Source organism: Dendropsophus ebraccatus, chromosome 6 (assembly GCF_027789765.1).
Source record: "Dendropsophus ebraccatus isolate aDenEbr1 chromosome 6, aDenEbr1.pat, whole genome shotgun sequence".
NCBI classification, from domain to species: Eukaryota; Metazoa; Chordata; class Amphibia; order Anura; family Hylidae; genus Dendropsophus; species Dendropsophus ebraccatus.
In genome coordinates this window covers 146,176,043-146,199,883 of record NC_091459.1, presented here as the reverse complement: position 1 = coordinate 146,199,883, position 23,841 = coordinate 146,176,043, and the positions used below count along the sequence as shown (strand labels likewise).

Here is a 23,841-nt window from a genome sequence, read left to right as displayed (position 1 = left end):
TTGGGATTTTTTCACGATTTTGATTGTGCCGCGGATTCCTTCATTATTTATCTATCTATCTATCTATCTCCTATCTATCTATCTATCTATCTATCTATCTATCTCCTATCTATCTATCTATCTATCTATCTATCTATCTATCTCCTATCTATCTATCTATCTATCTATCTATCTATCTATCTATCTTCTATCTATCTCCTATCTATCTATCTACCTATCTTCTATCTATCTATCTATCTATCTATCTCCTATCTATTTATCTATCTATCTCCTATCTATCTATCTATCTATCTATCTATCTATCTATCTATCTATCTATCTCCTATCTATCTATCTATCTCCTATCTATCTATCTATCTATCTATCTATCTCCTATCTATCTTCTATCTATCTCCTATCTATCTATCTATCTATCTCCTATCTATCTTCTATCTATCTCCTATCTATCTATCTATCTCCTATCTATCTATCTATCTATCTATCTATCTATCTATCTATCTATCTCCTATCTATCTTCTTTCTATCTATCTCCTATCTATCTATCTCCTATCTATCTATCTATCTATCTCCTATCTATCTATCTATCTATCTATCTACCTATCTATCTCCTATCTCTCATCTATCTATTATCTATCTATCTATCTATCTATCTATCTATCTATCTATCTATCTATCTATCTCCTATCTATCTATCTCCTATCTATCTATCTATCTATCTATCTATCTATCTCTCTATCTATTATCTATCTATCTATCTATCTATCTATCTATCTATCTATCTATCTATCTCCTATCTATCTATCTCCTATCTATCTATCTATCTATCTATCTATCTATCTCCTATCTATCTATCTATCTATCTATCTCCTATCTATCTCCTATCTATCTATCTCCTATCTCTCATCTATCTATCTATCTATCTATCTATCTATCTATCTATCTATCTATCTATATAAATATGCATCCGCAGCACTCCAATATGCGTAAAGATAAATAAGTGAATTTATTCCATCAAAAACATGTGCCGTTTCAGTCGCCTCTCGCGGCCCTTGTTTTTTAAAATGGCCGTAAGAGGTGACCGAAACGTTGCATGTTTATTATCTATTATCTCTCTCTGATATGTAAGTTGTGGTATATACGGCCTCTCTCTTTCGCTCTGGCAGAGTGTTGGTATATACGGTCTCTCTCTTTCTCACAAAGTGAGGGTATATACGGCCTCTCTCCCTCGGTGACGTCTTTGTCTCTCTCTCTCGCTCTCTCTGATGGTAATGATAGGTTAGAATAGGGAGAGGTGTTATTTCCTAAAACAAAAGCTTCCTCTCCTGGATGAGGCGGATCCCTCCGGGGTGACAGCTCGTACAGCGCAGCGGCCTGACATTCTCCATTGTCTCCACAGTAATAAGTCAGATGTCAGCGGAGCCTGAAGCTTCATCAGGGGGACAGGTCACATGGTGCGGCCTCTGTCGCTGCTTCTGAACAATATTTGTTTTTTGGAAAACCTGGATTGGACCCCAAACATTGACACCTACATAAGTGTCATATATCAGTGCTGTACATAAGTGCCATATATCAGTGCTGTACATAACTACCATATATCAGTGCTGTACATAAGTGTCATATATCAGTGCTGTACATAACTACCATATATCAGTGCTGTACATAACTACCATATATTAGTGCTGTACATAAGTACCATATATCAGTGCTGTACATAAGTGTCATATATCAGTGCTGTACATAAGTGTCATATATCAGTGCTGTACATAAGTGCCATATATCAGTGCTGTACATAACTACCATATATCAGTGCTGTACATAAGTGTCATATATCAGTGCTGTACATAACTACCATATATCAGTGCTGTACATAACTACCATATATTAGTGCTGTACATAAGTACCATATATCAGTGCTGTACATAAGTGTCATATATCAGTGCTGTACATAAGTGTCATATATCAGTGCTGTACATAACTACCATATATCAGTGCTGTACATAAGTGTCATATATCAGTGCTGTACATAACTACCATATATCAGTGCTGTACATAAGTACCATATATCAGTGCTGTATATAAGTGTCATATATCAGTGCTGTACATAACTACCATATATCAGTGCTGTACATAACTACCATATATCAGTGCTGTACATAAGTACCATATATCAGTGCTGTACATAAGTACCATATATCAGTGCTGTACATAAGTGCCATATATCAGTGCTGTACATAAGTGTCATATCAGTGCTGTACATAACTACCATATATCAGTGCTGTACATAAGTGTCATATATCAGTGCTGTACATAACTACCATATATCAGTGCTGTACATAACTACCATATATCAGTGCTGTACATAACTACCATATATCAGTGCTGTACATAAGTACCATATATCAGTGCTGTACATAAGTGCCATATATCAGTGCTGTACATAAGTGTCATATATCAGTGCTGTACATAACTACCATATATCAGTGCTGTACATAAGTGTCATATATCAGTGCTGTCCATAAGTGTCATATATATCAGTGCTGTACATAACTACCATATATCAGTGTTGTACATAAGTACCATATATCAGTGCTGTACATAACTACCATATATCAGTGTTGTACATAACTACCATATATCAGTGCTGTACATAAGTGCCATATATCAGTGCTGTACATAAGTGTCATATATCAGTGCTGTACATAACTACCATATATCAGTGCTGTACATAAGTGTCATATATCAGTGCTGTACATAACTACCATATATCAGTGCTGTACATAAGTGTCATATATCAGTGCTGTACATAACTACCATATATCAGTGCTGTACATAACTACCATATATATGTGCTGTATATAACTACCATATATCAGTGCTGTACATAACTACCATATATCAGTGCTGTACATAAGTACCATATATCAGTGCTGTACATAACTACCATATATCAGTGCTGTACATAAGTGTCATATATCAGTGCTGTACATAAGTGTCATATATCAGTGCTGTACATAAGTGTCATATATCAGTGCTGTACATAAGTACCATATATCAGTGCTGTACATAAGTACCATATATCAGTGCTGTACATAACTACCATATATCAGTGCTGTACATAACTACCATATATCAGTGCTGTACATAAGTGCCATATATCAGTGCTGTACATAAGTACCATATATCAGTGCTGTACATAACTACCATATATCAGTGCTGTATATAACTACCATATATCAGTGCTGTACATAACTACCATATATCAGTGCTGTACATAAGTGTCATATATCAGTGCTGTACATAACTACCATATATCAGTGCTGTACATAACTACCATATATCAGTACTGTACATAAGTGTCATATATCAGTGCTGTACATAACTACCATATATCAGTGCTGTACATAACTACCATATATCAGTGCTGTACATAAGTGCCATATATCAGTGCTGTACATAACTACCATATATCAGTGCTGTACATAACTACCATATATCAGTGCTGTACATAAGTACCATATATCAGTGCTGTAAATAAGTACCATATATCAGTACTGTACATAAGTGTCATATATCAGTGCTGTACATAACTACCATATATCAGTGCTGTACATAACTACCATATATCAGTGCTGTACATAAGTACCATATATCAGTGCTGTACATAAGTGTCATATATCAGTGCTGTACATAAGTGTCATATATCAGTGCTGTACATAAGTGTCATATATTAGTGCTGTACATAAGTACCATATATCAGTGCTGTACATGAAGTGTCATATATATCAGTGCTGTTACATAACTACCATATATCAGTGCTGTACATAACTACCATATATCAGTGCTATACATAACTACCATATATCAGTGCTGTACATAAGTGTCATATATCAGTGCTGTACATTAACTACCATATATCAGTGCTGTACATAATTACCATATATCAGTGCTGTACATAGTACCATATTCACAAGCATGCTTATCAGTGCTGTACATAACTACCATATATCAGTGCTGTACATAACTACCATATATCAGTGCTGTACATAACTAGCCTATATCATGCTGTACATAACTACCATATATCAGTGCTGTACATAACTACCATATATCAGTGCTGTACATAACTACCATATATCAGTCCTGGTACATAAGTACCATATATCAGTGCTGTACATAAGTGTCATATATCAGTGGCTGTACATAACTACCATATATCAGTGCTGTACATAACACCATATATCAGTGCTGTACATACGTACCATATATCAGTGGCTGTACATAACTACCATATATCAGTGCTGTACATAACTACCATATATCAGTGCTGTACATAACTACCATATATCAGTGCTGTACATAACTACCATATATCAGTGCTGTACATAACTACCATATATCAGTGCTGTACATAAGTGTCATATATCAGTGCTGTACATAAGTACCATATATCAGTGCTGTACATAAGTGTCATATATATCAGTGTTGTACATAACTACCATATATCAGTGCTGTACATAACTACCATATATCAGTGCTGTACATAAGTGTCATATATCAGTGCTGTACATAACTACCATATATCAGTGCTGTACATAACTACCATATATCAGTGCTGTACATAAGTGCCATATATCAGTGCTGTACATAAGTACCATATATCAGTGCTGTACATAACTACCATATATCAGTGCTGTACATAAGTGTCATATATCAGTGCTGTACATAACTACCATATATCAGTGCTGTACATAAGTACCATATATCAGTGCTGTAAATAAGTACCATATATCAGTACTGTACATAAGTGTCATATATCAGTGCTGTACATAACTACCATATATCAGTGCTGTACATAACTACCATATATCAGTGCTGTACATAAGTACCATATATCAGTGCTGTACATAACTACCATATATCAGTGCTGTACATAAGTGTCATATATCAGTGCTGTACATAAGTGTCATATATCAGTGCTGTACATAAGTGTCCATATATCAGTGCTGTACATAAGTACCATATATCAGTGCTGTACATAAGTGTCATATATCAGTGCTGTACATAACTACCATATATCAGTGCTGTACATAACTACCATATATCAGTGCTGTACATAACTACCATATATCAGTGCTGTACATAACTACCATATATCAGTGCTGTACATAAGTGTCATATATCAGTGCTGTACATAACTACCATATATCAGTGCTGTACATAAGTGCCATATATCAGTGCTGTACATAAGTGCCATATATCAGTGCTGTACATAACTACCATATATCAGTGCTGTACATAAGTGTCATATATCAGTGCTGTACATAAGTGTCATATATCAGTGCTGTACATAACTACCATATATCAGTGCTGTACATAACTACCATATATCAGTGCTGTACATAAGTGTCATATATCAGTGCTGTACATAAGTACCATATATCAGTGCTGTACATAAGTGCCATATATCAGTGCTGTACATAACTACCATATATCAGTGCTGTACATAAGTGCCATATATCAGTGCTGTACATAACTACCATATATCAGTGCTGTACATAAGTACCATATATCAGTGCTGTACATAACTACCATATATCAGTGCTGTACATAACTACCATATATCAGTGCTGTACATAAGTGTCATATATCAGTGCTGTACATAACTACCATATATCAGTGCTGTACATAACTACCATATATCAGTGCTGTACATAACTACCATATATCAGTGCTGTACATAAGTACCATATATCAGTGCTGTAAATAAGTACCATATATCAGTACTGTACATAAGTGTCATATATCAGTGCTGTACATAACTACCATATATCAGTGCTGTACATAACTACCATATATCAGTGCTGTACATAACTACCATATATCAGTGCTGTACATAAGTACCATATATCAGTGCTGTACATAACTACCATATATCAGTGCTGTACATAAGTGCCATATATCAGTGCTGTACATAAGTACCATATATCAGTGCTGTACATAAGTGTCATATATCAGTGCTGTACATAAGTGTCATATATCAGTGCTGTACATAAGTACCATATATCAGTGCTGTACATAAGTGTCATATATATCAGTGCTGTACATAACTACCATATATCAGTGCTGTACATAACTACCATATATCAGTGCTATACATAACTACCATATATCAGTGCTGTACATAAGTGTCATATATCAGTGCTGTACATAACTACCATATATCAGTGCTGTACATAAGTACCATATATCAGTGCTGTACATAACTACCATATATCAGTGCTGTACATAACTACCATATATCAGTGCTGTACATAACTACCATATATCAGTGCTGTACATAAGTACCATATATCAGTGCTGTACATAACTACCATATATCAGTGCTGTACATAACTACCATATATCAGTGCTGTACATAACTACCATATATCAGTGCTGTACATAACTACCATATATCAGTGCTGTACATAAGTACCATATATCAGTGCTGTACATAAGTGTCATATATCAGTGCTGTACATAAGTGTCATATATATCAGTGTTGTACATAACTACCATATATCAGTGCTGTACATAACTACCATATATCAGTGCTGTACATAACTACCATATATCAGTGCTGTACATAACTACCATATATCAGTGCTGTACATAACTACCATATATCAGTGCTGTACATAAGTGTCATATATCATTGCTGTACATAACTACCATATATCAGTGCTGTACATAACTACCATATATCAGTGCTGTACATAAGTGTCATATATCAGTGCTGTACATAACTACCATATATCAGTGCTGTACATAAGTGTCATATATCAGTGCTGTACATAACTACCATATATCAGTGCTGTACATAACTACCATATATCAGTGCTGTACATAAGTGCCATATATCAGTGCTGTACATAAGTACCATATATCAGTGCTGTACATAACTACCATATATCAGTGCTGTACATAAGTGTCATATATCAGTGCTGTACATAACTACCATATATCAGTGCTGTACATAAGTACCATATATCAGTGCTGTAAATAAGTACCATATATCAGTACTGTACATAAGTGTCATATATCAGTGCTGTACATAACTACCATATATCAGTGCTGTACATAACTACCATATATCAGTGCTGTACATAAGTACCATATATCAGTGCTGTACATAACTACCATATATCAGTGCTGTACATAAGTGTCATATATCAGTGCTGTACATAAGTGTCATATATCAGTGCTGTACATAAGTGTCATATATCAGTGCTGTACATAAGTACCATATATCAGTGCTGTACATAAGTGTCATATATATCAGTGCTGTACATAACTACCATATATCAGTGCTGTACATAACTACCATATATCAGTGCTGTACATAACTACCATATATCAGTGCTATACATAACTACCATATATCAGTGCTGTACATAAGTGTCATATATCAGTGCTGTACATAACTACCATATATCAGTGCTGTACATAAGTGCCATATATCAGTGCTGTACATAAGTGCCATATATCAGTGCTGTACATAAGTACCATATATCAGTGCTGTACATAAGTGTCATATATCAGTGCTGTACATAAGTGTCATATATCAGTGCTGTACATAACTACCATATATCAGTGCTGTACATAACTACCATATATCAGTGCTGTACATAAGTGTCATATATCAGTGCTGTACATAAGTACCATATATCAGTGCTGTACATAAGTGTCATATATATCAGTGTTGTACATAACTACCATATATCAGTGCTGTACATAAGTGCCATATATCAGTGCTGTACATAACTACCATATATCAGTGCTGTACATAAGTACCATATATCAGTGCTGTACATAACTACCATATATCAGTGCTGTACATAAGTGTCATATATCAGTGCTGTACATAACTACCATATATCAGTGCTGTACATAACTACCATATATCAGTGCTGTACATAACTACCATATATCAGTGCTGTACATAAGTACCATATATCAGTGCTGTAAATAAGTACCATATATCAGTACTGTACATAAGTGTCATATATCAGTGCTGTACATAACTACCATATATCAGTGCTGTACATAACTACCATATATCAGTGCTGTACATAAGTACCATATATCAGTGCTGTACATAAGTGTCATATATCAGTGCTGTACATAAGTGTCATATATCAGTGCTGTACATAAGTGTCATATATCAGTGCTGTACATAAGTACCATATATCAGTGCTGTACATAAGTGTCATATATATCAGTGCTGTACATAACTACCATATATCAGTGCTGTACATAACTACCATATATCAGTGCTGTACATAACTACCATATATCAGTGCTATACATAACTACCATATATCAGTGCTGTACATAACTACCATATATCAGTGCTGTACATAACTACCATATATCAGTGCTGTACATAACTACCATATATCAGTGCTGTACATAACTACCATATATCAGTGCTGTACATAACTACCATATATCAGTGCTGTACATAAGTGTCATATATCAGTGCTGTACATAAGTGTCATATATCAGTGCTGTACATAACTACCATATATCAGTGCTATACATAACTACCATATATCAGTGCTGTACATAAGTGTCATATATCAGTGCTGTACATAAGTGTCATATATCAGTGCTGTACATAACTACCATATATCAGTGCTGTACATAAGTACCATATATCAGTGCTGTACATAAGTACCATATATCAGTGCTGTACATAAGTGTCATATATCAGTGCTGTACATAAGTACCATATATCAGTGCTGTACATAACTACCATATATCAGTGCTGTACATAACTAGCATATATCAGTGCTGTACATAAGTGTCATATATCAGTGCTGTACATAACTACCATATATCAGTGCTGTACATAAGTACCATATATCAGTGCTGTACATAAGTACCATATATCAGTGCTGTACATAACTACCATATATCAGTGCTGTACATAAGTACCATATATCAGTGCTGTACATAACTACCATATATCAGTGCTGTACATAACTACCATATATCAGTGCTGTACATAAGTGTCATATATCAGTGCTGTACATAAGTGTCATATATCAGTGCTGTACATAACTACCATATATCAGTGCTGTACATAAGTGTCATATATCAGTGCTGTACATAAGTGTCATATATCAGTGCTGTACATAACTACCATATATCAGTGCTGTACATAACTACCATATATCAGTGCTGTATATAAGTGTCATATATCTGTGCTGTACATAACTACTATATATCAGTGCTGTACATAACTACCATATATCAGTGCTGTACATAAGTGTCATATATCAGTGCTGTACATAACTACCATATATCTGTGCTGTATATAAGTGTCATATATCTGTGCTGTATATAAGTGCCATATGTCTGTGCTGTACATAACTACCATATATCAGTGCTGTACATAAGTGTCATATATCAGTGCTGTATATAAGTGCCATATGTCTGTGTTGTATATAAGACTTTCCTCCAGTCGTCACACAGCAGTACCATACAGTGCATGAGGATACAAATATTCACCACAGATGGCGGAATCCACCTGACCATAGAATGGAGCCTATGGGACGGGTGGAGATGCGGACAGGCGCAGACAGGGGCGAGCGGCGGAATCTGTGGGATGTTCTCTACGCGGATTCCTCAGTGTGAACACGTCCTTAAAGCTCTCTCCGGCACTGGTAGAGCATGCTGGGGGTTGTAGTTCTATTAGCAGGAGAGAGCTGGCCGGCAGTGAGGCCATTATCCTGGAGTCAGCGCTGATGTCAGTGTAATCATCATATAATAGGTGCAGAGCGGTCATATATCTGGGGATCAGCGCTATTATCTGCTTATTACATTACAGCTTCACTATCTGAATGAAACAGGATTATCCAGATCCATAATGTTATTCAGCATCATCGCCCAGGACCGACACTACATCCGTCACAGCTCTGCTATACCGGAGACAGACAGTACATCACAGCTCTGCTATACCGGAGACAGACAGTACATCACAGCTCTGCTATACCGGAGACAGACACTACATCACAGCTCTGCTATACCGGAGACAGACAGTACATCACAGCTCTGCTATACCGGAGACAGACAGTACATCACAGCTCTGCTATACCGGAGACAGACACTACATCACAGCTCTGCTATACTGAGGACAGACACTACATCACAGCTCTGCTATACCGGAGACAGACAGTACATCACAGCTCTGCTATACCGGAGACAGACACTACATTACAGCTCTGCTATACCGGAGACAGACAGTACATCACAGCTCTGCTATACCGGAGACAGACAGTACATCACAGCTCTGCTATACCGGAGACAGACACTACATCACAGCTCTGCTATACCGGAGACAGACAGTACATCACAGCTCTGCTATACCGGAGACAGACAGTACATCACAGCTCTGCTATACCGGGGACAGACACTACATCACAGCTCTGCTATACCGGAGACAGACACTACATCACAGCTCTGCTATACCGGAGACAGACACTACATCACAGCTCTGCTATACCAGAGACAGACACTACATCACAGCTCTGCTATACCGAGGACAGACACTACATCACAGCTCTGCTATACCGGAGACAGACACTACATCATTCACAGCTCTGCTATACCGGAGAGAGACACTACATCACAGCTCTGCTATACCGGAGACAGACACTACATCATTCACAGCTCTGCTATACCGGAGACAGACACTACATCACAGCTCTGCTATACCGGAGACAGACACTACATCACAGCTCTGCTATACCGGAGACAGACAGTACATCACAGCTCTGCTATACCGGGGACAGACACTACATCACAGCTCTGCTCTACCGGAGACAGACACTACATCACAGCTCTGCTATACCGGGGACAGACACTACATCACAGCTCTGCTATACCGAGGACAGACTCTACATCACAGCTCTGCTATACCGGAGACAGACACTACATCACAGCTCTGCTATACCGGAGACAGACACTACATCACAGCTCTGCTATACCGAGGAAAGACACTACATCAGTCACAGCTCTGCTATACCGGGGACAGACACTACATCACAGCTCTGCTATACCGGAGACAGACACTACATCACAGCTCTGCTATACCGGAGACAGACAGTACATCACAGCTCTGCTATACCGGAGACAGACACTAAATCAGTCACAGCTCTGCTATACCGGAGACAGACACTACATCACAGCTCTGCTTTACCGGAGACAGACACTACATCAGTCACAGCTCTGCTATACCGGAGACAGACACTACATCACAGCTCTGCTATACCGGAGACAGACACTACATCACAGCTCTGCTATACCGGAGACAGACACTACATCAGTCACAGCTCTGCTATACCGGAGACAGACACTACATCACAGCTCTGCTTTACCGGAGACAGACACTACATCAGTCACAGCTCTGCTATACCGGAGACAGACACTACATCACAGCTCTGCTATACCGGGGACAGACACTAAATCAGTCACAGCTCTGCTATACCGGAGACAGACACTACATCACAGCTCTGCTATACCGGAGACAGACAGTACATCACAACTCTGCTATACCGGAGACAGACACTACATCAGTGACAGCTCTGCTATACCGAGGACAGACACTACATCACAGCTCTACTATACCGGAGACAGACAGTACATCACAGCTCTGCTATACCGGAGACAGACAGTACATCACAGCTCTGCTATACCAGAGACAGACACTACATCACAGCTCTGCTATACCGGAGACAGACAGTACATCACAGCTCTGCTATAGCGGAGACAGACACTACATCACAGCTCTGCTATACTGAGGACAGACACTACATCACAGCTCTGCTATACCGGAGACAGACACTACATCACAGCTCTGCTATACCGGAGACAGACAGTACATCACAGCTCTGCTATACCGGAGACAGACACTACATCACAGCTCTGCTATACCGGGGACAGACACTACATCACAGCTCTGCTATACCGGAGACAGACAGTACATCACAGCTCTGCTATACCGGAGACAGACACTACATCACAGCTCTGCTATACCGGGGACAGACACTACATCACAGCTCTGCTATACCAAGGACAGACACTACATCACAGCTCTGCTATACTGAGGACAGACACTACATCAGTCACAGCTCTGCTATACCGGGGACAGACACTACATCACAGCACTGCTATACTGAGGACAGACACTACATCAGTCACAGCTCTGCTATACCGGAGACAGACACTACATCACAGCTCTGCTATACCGGAGACAGACACTACAACATATTGCCACATAATACAGCCTTACAGTGCCCACATAGTAGCTGCTGTATACTCTGTGTCCTTGAGGAAGGGGTTTATTCTCTCCAGTACATATGAGCTGCTGTATGTCCTGCAGGAAGTGGTGTATTCTCTCCAGTACTTATCAGCTGCTGTATGTCCTGCAGGAAGTGGTGTATTCTCTCCAGTCTGACACAGTGCTCTCTGCTGCCACCTCTGTCCATGTCAGGAACCGTCCAGAGCAGCAGCAAATCCCCATAGAAAACCTCTCCTGCTCTGGATTCTGTATATTGTGACATTACTGCAATGGGACTACGACGTGTGTGAACACAACCCTAAGGGGTTAATTTATGGAATTTATTAGCGGCAGGAAGAGCCCTGGAGGTGACAGGTGACGGTATATACAGATCTATGTTAATGATTGATGAGTGAGGAGATAAATCCGCCATCCTGTGCCCCCATCTTCCATTATGAAGCCTTTCCTTAGGATTGTGATGAGGGAGCGGCTGGCCACAGTGCGCAGCATGGAGAGCACTTTATAAATGTTTGCTTTCCCCGGCTTGTAAAGAGCACGAGAAATCCATTAAAGCAGCGGCGGTGGCGGCGGTGCGGAGTGATAAGGTGAGGATGGCGGCTGATGGATGCCCAGCCTGGCAGAGAGTGTCCAGCACTGATTCATTACTCCTGAGAACAGTACACATCAACAACGCCACCACCGTAACAGTGCCACCTCCATAACAGTGCCACCACCGCCATAACAGTGCCACCACCGTAACAGTGCCACCACCGCCGTAACAGTGCCACCTCCATAACAGTGCCACCTCCATAACAGTACCACCTCCATAACAGTGCCACCACCGTAACAGTGCCACCACCGCCGTAACAGTGCCACCTCCATAACAGTGCCACCTCCATAACAGTGCCACCTCCATAACAGTACCACCTCCATAACAGTGCCACCACTGCCATTACAGTGCCACCTCCATAACAGTGCCACCACCCCACAACAGTGCCACCTCCCTAACAGTGCCACCACCGTTGTAACAGTGCCACCACCCCGCAACAGTGTCACCTCCCTAACAGTGCCACCGCTGTAACAGTATCATTCCCATACAGTGCCACCCCATAACAGTACCACCTCCATAATAGTGCCACCACCATAACAGTACCACCTCCATACAGTGCCACCCCATAACAGTACCACCTCCATAATAGTGCCACCACCATAACAGTACCACCTCCATACAGTGCCACCCCATAACAGTACCACCTCCATAATAGTGCCACCACCATAACAGTACCACCTCCATAATAGTGCCACCACCATAACAGTACCACCTCCATAACAGTACCACCTCCATAACAGTACCACCTCCATAACAGTACCACCTCCATAACAGTACCCCCTCCATAACAGTACCACCTCCATACAGTGCCACCCCATAACAGTACCACCTCCATAATAGTGCCAACACCATAACAGTACCACCTCCATAATAGTGCCACCTCCATAACAGTACCCCCTCCATAACAGTACCACCTCCATACAGTGCAACCCCATAACAGTACCACCTCCATACAGTGCCACCTCCATAATAGTGCCACCCCATAACAGTACCACCTCCATTACAGTACCACCTCCATAATAGTGCCACCTCCATAACAGTACCACCTCCATAATAGTGCCACCTCTATAACAGTGCCACCTCCATAACAGTACCACCCCCATAACAGTGCCACCCCTGTAACAGTGCCAGCCTCATACATCTATCAGTGCCCCCCCGTAACAGTGCCACCTTCCTACATCTGTCAGTATCACCCCATAACAGCGCCCCCTACAGCCCCAGGACTTTTTTAAACGTTTTGTTACTTTGAAAAATCTGTAAGTACTGATACTGAGCGAGTACCTAATGGGATCAGGCCCCGCCCCCGGCCGGGCGAGGAGTCCGGGGTCAGGCTGGAGAGTCACTGAAGAGTCAGCAATAGAGGCTCCTCTTTTTGCACGATGGGAAAATTCTCTTTTTAGTTATTTATTTATGTTCTGTTTATTTTTAATTTTATTTAATATTTATTTATTGTTTATTGTATTTGTTTTGTTATTTAGTAACTGTATTTTTAATGTTTGTTATTTAGTTATTGTTTATTGAATCTATGTTTCCTTTCTTTCCTACGCCCATTACACCGCCAGTCCCTGTGTAATACTTCTCCTCCCCTGCGGGGGTGCTGCAGGCGGTCTGAGCTCTACAGCAGGTTCCATCACAGACATCAGCGGGTCCAGTATATTGGTTGTAGAACTCTTGGACTTGTGCAGCAGATACGATGCTCCACAGCAGCACAGAGTATTTATACATACATGGATCCTGGGGTGCTGCAGCAATCGCCGCTAATCTTCTGCTCCATTCAATAAGTGGTTGTGCTTTATGTAAGCAGATTGCTTCCCCCGCGGCCGTGTACCCGCCGGATCAGCCAAGATGTTCATTTTGATTAAATTCCAGATTAAGGTCATGTGACTGGCGGATTCTGCCTGATAGATGTGAGGGAGATCACTAGGGGCGACACCTACTATACTTGCTATTAGAAAGTTCATGGCGGGGGGTCACCTTCATGGACCCCAATAAATAACAAGACTATAGGGCAAGAATCTGGAACCTGTGGCCCCCAGCCGAAGGCTTTGGCTGTCCAGGCATGATGGGAATTGTAGTTTTGCAACAACTAGAGGTCTGGAGGTACCCGATCCCTGCTGTAGGGACTAGGAGGCATTCTCAGGAGGCGACCCCTTGTGGCCCCTTTGATTGGGTCAGGGGCCCATCGGTTCCTCAGTACATGTCCTTGATTGTAGACTCCAGTGTGCGAGTTCCCATACAGAGTAGACAGAAGACCTTAAGTGACACGGTGACCCCTGGCAGCCGCTGGCGAGGGGCCCAAATCCGACCACAAAAGTCCTTTTCCAGCAGGGACTCAGACATATCTACTTCATGCAGTTTTACATTGTACGATGGCAGCCTAACACATAGTAAAAACTGCAGGGGAAGCGAACAACATTCTCAAGGGTCTCGACTGCCAAAAAGAGGCCGCGGGGAGGGAGAGCCGGAGAGTGGGGAGAGCCGGAGAGCAGGGAGGGAGAGCCAGAGAGCAGGGAGGGAGAGCCAGAGAGCAGGGAGGGAGAGCCGGAGAGCAGGGAGGGAGAACCAGAGAGCAGGGAGGGAGAGCCGAAGAGCGGGGAGGGAGAGCCAGAGAGCGGGAAGGGAGAGCCAGAGAGTGGGGAGGGAGAGCCAGAGAGTGGGGAGGGAGAGCCAGAGAGCGGGGAGGGAGAGCCAGAGAGTGGGGAGGGAGAGCCAGAGAGTGGGGAAGGAGAGCCGGAGAGCGGGGAGGGAGAGCCGGAGAGCAGGGAGGGAGAGCCAGAGAGCGGGAAGGGAGAGCCAGAGAGCGGGGAGGGAGAGCCTGAGAGCGGGGAGGGAGAGCCAGAGAGCGGGGAAGGAGAGCCGGAGAGCGGGGAGGGAGAGCCGGAGAGCGGGGAGGGAGAGCCAGAGAGCGGGAAGGGAGAGCCAGAGAGTGGGGAGGGAGAGCCGGAGAGCGGGGAGGGAGAGCCGGAGAGCGGGGAGGGAGAGCCGGAGAGTGGGGAGGGAGAGCCGGAGAGCAGGGAGGGAGAGCCGGAGAGCGGGGAGGGAGAGCCGAAGAGCGGGGCGGGAGAGCCGGAGAGCGGGGAGGGAGAGCCGGAGAGCGGGGAGGGAGAGCCGGAGAGCGGGGAGGGAGAGCCGGAGAGCGGGGAGGGAGAGCGGGAGAGCGGGGAGGGAGAGCAGAAGAGCGGGGAGGGAGAGCCGGAGAGCGGGGAGGGAGAGCCGGAGAGCGGGGAGGGAGAGCCGGAGAGTGGGGAGGGAGAGCCAGAGAGCGGGGAGGGAGAGCAGAAGAGCGGGAGGGAGAGCAGAAGAGCGGGGAGGGAGAGCAGAAGAGCGGGGAGGGAGAGCCGGAGAGCGGGGAGGGAGAGCCGGAGAGCGGGGAGGGAGAGCCGGAGAGTGGGGAGAGCCGGAGAGCGGGGAGGAGAGCCGGAGAGCGGGGAGGGAGAGCCGGAGAGCGGGGAGGGAGAGCGGGAGAGCGGGGAGGGAGAGCCGGAGAGCGGGGAGGGAGAGCGGGAGAGCGGGGAGGGAGAGCCGAAGAGCGGGAAGGGAGAGCCAGAGAGCGGGGAGGGAGAGCCAGAGAGCGGGGAGGGAGAGCCGGAGAGCGGGGAGAGAGAGCCGGAGAGCGGGGAGGGAGAGCCGGAGAGCGGGGAGGGAGAGCCGAAGAGCGGGGAGGGAGAGCCGGAGAGCGGGGAGGGAGAGCCAGAGAGCGGGGAGGGAGAGCCGGAGAGCGGGGAGGGAGAGCCGAAGAGCCGGGAGGGAGAGCGGGGAGGGAGAGCCAGAGAGCGGGGAGGGAGAGCCGGAGAGCGGGGAGGGAGAGCCGAAGAGCCGGGAGGGAGAGCGGGGAGGGAGAGCCGGAGAGTGGGGAGAGCCGGAGAGCGGGGAGGGAGAGCCGAAGAGCGGGGAGGGAGAGCCGGAGAGCGGGGAGGGAGAGCCGAAGAGCGGGGAGGGAGAGCCAGAGAGCAGGGAGGGAGAGCCAGAGAGCGGGGAGGGAGAGCCGGAGAGCGGGGAGGGAGAGCCGAAGAGCCGGGAGGGAGAGCGGGGAGGGAGAGCCGGAGAGTGGGGAGAGCCGGAGAGCAGGGAGGGAGAGCCAGTGAGCAGGGAGGGAGAGCCAGTGAGCAGGGAGGGAGAGCCCGAGAGCGGGGAGGGAGAGCCAGAGAGTGGGGAGAGCCGGAGAGCTGGGAGCCGGAGAGCGGGGAGGGAGAGCCGGAGAGTGGGGAGCCGGAGAGCGAGGAGGGAGAAGTGGTGAGCGGAGAGGGAGAGCCAGAGAGTGGGGAGCCAGAGAGTGGGGAGAGCCAGAGAGTGGGGAGAGCCAGAGAGTGGGGAGCCGGAGAGCGAGGAGGGAGAGTCAGAGAGCGGGGAGGGAGAGCAGAGAGGGAAAGTCGGAGAGTGGGAAGGGAGAGCCGGAGAGTGGGGAGGGAGAGCCGGAGAACAGGGAGGGAGAGCTGGAGAGCGGGGAGGGAGAGCCAGAGGGCACGGAGGGCTGAGCTTTCGCTGCTGGCCGCTCTATCCCGGCTCAGGATCCATCAGGAAAAGGAGAAGATGCTGTGCTACTGAGTAAGGACCCTCCAGGGCAGAGAACCTACTGGACTACTACCCCCAACAAGGAAAGCCTCGTCACTACAGGCATGATGGGAAATTCCCTTTCCTTGATGGTCAGGCTGATCAGAACCAAAGAAAGTGTCTGCTTTATCATAGAGAGGACTGTGTGATGGTCCTCTCTATACTCATTCTCTATCATCACTGCAGATATGTGAGTATGGGGAGCAGTCTGTGTGAGATGGGCATATAGGTAGCAGTCTATGTGAGATGAGATGTGAGAGATGGAGAGCAGTTTGTGTGAAGAGGGAGCAATCTGTGTGATATGGGAGTATGGGGAGCAGTCTGTATGAAGAGGGCGCAGTCTGTGTGATATGGTAGTATGGGGAGCAGTCTGTATGAAGAGGGCGCAGTCTGTGTGATATGGTAGTATGGGGAGCAGTCTGTATGAAGAGGGAGCAATCTGTGTGATATGGGAGTATGGGGAGCAGTCTGTATGAAGAGGGCGCAGTCTGTGTGATATGGTAGTATGGGGAGCAGTCTGTATGAAGAGGGCGCAGTCTGTGTGATATGGTAGTATGGGGAGCAGTCTGTATGAAGAGGGCGCAGTCTGTGTGATATGGGAGTACGGGGAGCAGTCTGTATGAAGAGGGCGCAGTCTGTGTGATATGGTAGTATGGGGAGCAGTCTGTATGAAGAGGGAGCAATCTGTGTGATATGGGAGTATGGGGAGCAGTCTGTATGAAGAGGGCGCAGTCTGTGTGATATGGTAGTATGGGGAGCAGTCTGTATGAAGAGGGAGCAATCTGTGTGATATGGGAGTATGGGGAGCAGTCTGTATGAAGAGGGCGCAGTCTGTGTGATATGGTAGTATGGGGAGCAGTCTGTATGAAGAGGGCGCAGTCTGTGTGATATGGTAGTATGGGGAGCAGTCTGTATGAAGAGGGCGCAGTCTGTGTGATATGGTAGTATGGGGAGCAGTCTGTATGAAGAGGGAGCAATCTGTGTGATATGGGAGTACGGGGAGCAGTCTGTATGAAGAGGGCGCAGTCTGTGTGATATGGTAGTATGGGGAGCAGTCTGTATGAAGAGGGAGCAATCTGTGTGATATGGGAGTATAGGGAGCAGTTTGTGTGATAAGAGTATGGGGAGCAGTCTGTATGAAGAGCACGCAGTCTGTGTGTTATGGGAGTATGGGGAGCAGTCTGGATGATATGAGAGTATGGGGAGCAGTCTGTGTGAAGAGGAAGCAGTCAGTGAGAGATGGAGGCATAGGGAGCAGTCTGTGAGAGATGGAGGCATAGGGATCAGTCTATGAGAGATGGAGGCATAGGGATCAGTCTGTGAGAGATGGAGGCATAGGGATCAGTCTGTGAGAGATGGAGGCATAGGGATCAATCTATGAGAGATGGAGGGATAGGGATCAGTCTGTGAGAGATGGAGGCATAGGGATCAGTCTATGAGAGATGGAGGCATAGGGATCCATCAGTGAGAGATGGAGGCATAAGGAGCAGTCTGTAAGAGATGGAGGCATAGGGAGCAGTCTGTGAGAGATGGAGGCATAGGGAGCAGTCTGTGAGAGATGGAGGCATAGGGAGCAGTCTGTGAGAGATGGAGGCCTAGGAAGCAGTCTTTGAGAGATGGAGGCATAGGGATCAGTCTATGAGAGATGGAGGCATAGGGATCAGTCTGTGAGAGATGGAGGCATAGGGATCCATCAGTGAGAGATGGAGGCATAAGGAGCAGTCTGTGAGAGATGGAGGCATAGGGAGCAGTCTGTGAGAGATGGAGGCATAGGGATCAGTCTGTGAGAGATGGAGGCATAGGGAGCAGTCTGTGAGAGATGGAGGCATAGGGAGCAGTCTGTGAGAGATGGAGGCATAGGGAGCAGTCTGTGAGAGATGGGGGCATAGGGATCAGTCTGTGAGAGATGGAGGCATAGGGAGCAGTCTGTGAGAGATGGAGGCATAGGGAGCAGTCTGTGAGAGATGGGGGCATAGGGATCAGTCTGTGAGAGATGGGGGCACAGGGAGCAGTCTGTCCATCCCAGTCTCTGCCTCGCTGCTTGGTTACTGCTCTACTCACTCTCTATTCAACCTGGCGGCCTCGCTCCCTATTCCAGGTGATCACAATGCGGTAAGTGGCGGCCTCGCTCCCTATTCCAGGTGATCACAGCGCGGTAAGTGGCGGCCTCGCTCCCTATTCCAGGTGATCACAGCTCGGTAAGTGGCGGCCTCGCTCCCTATTCCAGGTGATCACAGCGCAGTAAGTGGCGGCCTTGCTCCCTATTCCAGGTGCTCACAGCGCAGTAAGTGGCGGCCTCGCTCCCTATTCCAGGTGATCACAGCGCAGTAAGTGGCGGCCTCGCTCCCTATTCCAGGTGATCACAGCTCGGTAAGTGGCGGCCTCGATCCCTATTCCAGGTGATCACAGCTCGGTAAGTGGCGGCCTCGCTCCCTATTCCAGGTGATCACAGCGCGGTAAGTGGCGGCCTCGCTCCCTATTCCAGGTGATCACAGCGCGGTAAGTGGCGGCCTCGCTCTCTATTCCAGGTGATCACAGCGCGGAAAGTGGCGGCCTCGCTCCCTATTCCAGGTGATCACAGCGCGGTAAGTGGCGGCCTCATTCCCTATTCCAGGTGATCACAGCGCAGTAAGTGGCGGCCTCGCTCCCTATTCCAGGTGATCACAGCGCGGTAAGTGGCGGCCTCGCTCCCTATTCCAGGTGATCACAGCGCGGTAAGTGGCGGCCTCGCTCCCTATTCCAGGTGATCACAGCGCAGTAAGTGGCGGCCTCGCTCCCTATTCCAGGTGATCACAGCGCGGTAAGTGGCGGCCTCGCTCCCTATTCCAGGTGATCACAGCGCGGTAAGTGGCGGCCTCGCTCCCTATTCCAGGTGATCACAGCGCGGTAAGTGGCGGCCTCACTCCCTATTCCAGGTGATCACAGCGCAGTAAGTGGCGGCCTCGCTCCCTATTCCAGGTGATCACAGCGCAGTAAGTGGCGGCCTCGCTCCCTATTCCAGGTGATCACAGCGCAGTAAGTGGCGGCCTCGCTCCCGATTCCAGGTGATCACAGCGCAGTAAGTGGCGGCCTCGCTCCCTATTCCAGGTGATCACAGCGCAGTAAGTGGCGGCCTCGCTCCCTATTCCAGGTGATCACAGCTCGGTAAGTGGCGGCCTCGCTCCCTATTCCAGGTGATCACAACGCGGTAAGTGGCGGCCTCGCTCCCTATTCCAGGTGATCACAGCGCGGTAAGTGGCGGCCTCACTCCCTATTCCAGGTGATCACAGCGCAGTAAGTGGCGGCCTCGCTCCCTATTCCAGGTGATCACAGCGCAGTAAGTGGCGGCCTCGCTCCCTATTCCAGGTGATCACAGCGCAGTAAGTGGCGGCCTCGCTCCCTATTCCAGGTGATCACAGCTCGGTAAGTGGCGGCCTCGCTCCCTATTCCAGGTGATCACAGCGCAGTAAGTGGCGGCCTCGCTCCCTATTCCAGGTGATCACAGCGCAGTAAGTGGCGGCCTCGCTCCCTATTCCAGGTGATCACAATGCGGTAAGTGGCGGCCTCGCTCCCTATTCCAGGTGATCACAGCGCGGTAAGTGGCGGCCTCGCTCCCTATTCCAGGTGATCACAGCGCAGTAAGTGGCGGCCTCGCTCCCTATTCCAGGTGATCACAGCGCAGTAAGTGGCGGCCTCGCTCCCCCATTACTGACTCAGCTTTGTAGTTAAAGAACAAATAGTGAGATTAAACATCTTGTAGATTAGAGGAGGAGGAGGAGGAGGAGGAGGAGGAGGACACATGTCCCCCATCAGCTCCCTACGGGTCACCACCGGGAAGACGAAACGAGAAGAGCCAAAGACTAACTATAGATGGAACCTAGACATATATAGTGACACCAGCTAATACACAGGATGAAGCATGGTGTCAGGACCCCCCCGGCTCGGACCACCGGTCATCACTGGGGATCCGGCGGGGGAAGGGGGGGGGGGGGGGGGGGGGATCGGGCAACAAGTCTGCAACTACTCTGCAGCGCTTCCTCTGTATTATGTCCCCGGTCAGTGACCAGTTCCCCGTCGCCGTCTGCTATTTGCCGCGCTCTATGATAAGACTTTTCCTTATAAAAAACAAACATCATTATTTTCGGTATCTCCTGATATAATGGGGGGGGGGGGGGAGGGGTGTTATGATGACTTATCACTCCGAGTATCCTAGCAATGAGATCCCTATTACACTGGCAAGGTGGAGGAGGACGACATGTTAGTGGGAGCTTTACTGCTGCTCCTGCGTCTGTGACAGTGTCGGTCCTTAAAGGGGAAGGAGCCTACATGTCCTGTCACTGGGGGGCATCAACATTCTCCCAATCCTAGTCAGTACAATGCTCCTGCAACCCAAACTACTATAAGAGAAAGGCAATAGAGCAGAGCAGTGACCAGGACAGTAAGTGTTGTCATAGGGTCCCTGCAGGTATAATCACTTAGAGCCCCCAAATAGTAAAGCCGTATACAGATCTTCCTGCGTCTCCTCTGATTTCAATAACTGAAGGACTAAGAGCTGATGAGGGCCCCAAGCGATAACAAGAAGGGTCAAACACAGTCTAGACAATGCTCTGTGAGCTAAACAAACTAGACTTAGACTGATACATTGTACATAGCTAGTCCTGTCTAAAGACAATGCTCAGTCCCCCAGGTCATGTGCAGTGGGGGTATCTGAGGTTGCTGGACCCCCGGGTCATATACAAGCAGCAGACGCCTGTAAGAGACTGAAGTGAATCTTTATTCCTTACACCTCCTCTATGTAATGAAGGAAGATGCGTCAGCGCATGAAGGAGAGATCTCTATCCACAGGATGGATGGGGCTGATACACAGGGAGATAGGGATGGGGAATATCAATAAGATATGGGGAGGGGGCACTACTACTGCTCAGTAATGTCTTCTCTATAAGGATAATATCACTGTATATATCACTGTACACATCTATTATAAGCTGATGGAGCCTATAGTAATAGTATTTCCTCCTGTACAGCAGGGCTCTGATCCTCAGGGGAGGAGACTTCTACTCATCACTCCGCCCCCAGAGTCACATGACACTAGGGGGAGTGGTTTCAGTGGTTTGGTATCATAGGTCAATAAGCTGTAACAGAAGGATCTGGGACCAGTTACTTTAGTTGGGTGTAGTGACCCCATATACAGTGCCGGATTATAAGACCTGTACAGTGTGGAGCCCATATAACAGCGCCATACATGGCTCAATAACACCTCCATGGTACTATACTATACAGTACTGTCACCACCAGCCATACGGTGCCCCCACACTATAAAAATAATATACAATACAGGGGTAAAGGCAGTATGACACAATATATACCCCCATACAGTGCCCCCACACTATAAAAATAATATACAGTACAGGGGTAACAGCAGTATGACACAATATATACCCCCATACAGGGCCCCCACACCTATATACTATAGAAATAATATACAGTACAGGGGTAACAGCAGTATGACACAATATATACCCCCATACAGGGCCCCCACACCTATATACTATAGAAATAATATACAGTACAGGGGTAACAGCAGTATGACACAATATATACCCCCATACAGGGCCCCCACACCTATATACTATAGAAATAATATACAGTACAGGGGTAACAGCAGTATGACACAATATATACCCCCATACAGGGCCCCCACACCTATATACTATAGAAATAATATACAATACAGGGGTAACAGCAGTATGACACAATATATACCCCCATACAGTGCCCCACACCTATATACTATAGAAATAATATACAGTACAGGGGTAACAGCAGTATGACACAATATATACCCCCATACAGTGCCCCCACACCTATATACTATAGAAATAATATACAATACAGGGGTAACAGCAGTATGACACAATATATACCCCCATACAGGGCCCCCACACCTATATACTATAGAAATAATATACAATACAGGGGTAACAGCAGTATGACACAATATATACCCCCATACAGTGCCCCCACACCTATATACTATAGAAATAATATACAGTAGATGGGTAACACAGCAGTATGACACAATATATACCCCCATATACAGCACTAATACCTTTAACATATAGTGATCACGTCACAATCAGCAGTCCTGTGTAACCCCATGGGTGACATGGCCCTACAGCCGGCCCCAGAGGTAATAGCAGTACTATCTGAGGCCCCAGAGGTAATAGCAGCACTATCTGAGGCCCCAGACCTAATAGCAGTACTATCTGAGGCCCCAGACGTAATAGCAGCACTATCTGACTTCTAGGCCTGAGGCTGCACCATCAACATCAATGTCCACATCCTGACTGACCTAATGTGTACAATAGATGCGTAC

The 23,841-nt window shown here is 46.0% G+C and overlaps 1 protein-coding gene across 1 annotated transcript in view; it reads right to left on the bottom strand.

Annotated features, from left to right (window-relative positions):
• The window catches only part of KCNK3 (potassium two pore domain channel subfamily K member 3), a 53,848-nt gene that overhangs the window by 6,496 nt on the left and 23,511 nt on the right, over positions 1–23,841 (bottom strand). The gene's annotated exons all lie outside the window — the stretch shown is intronic.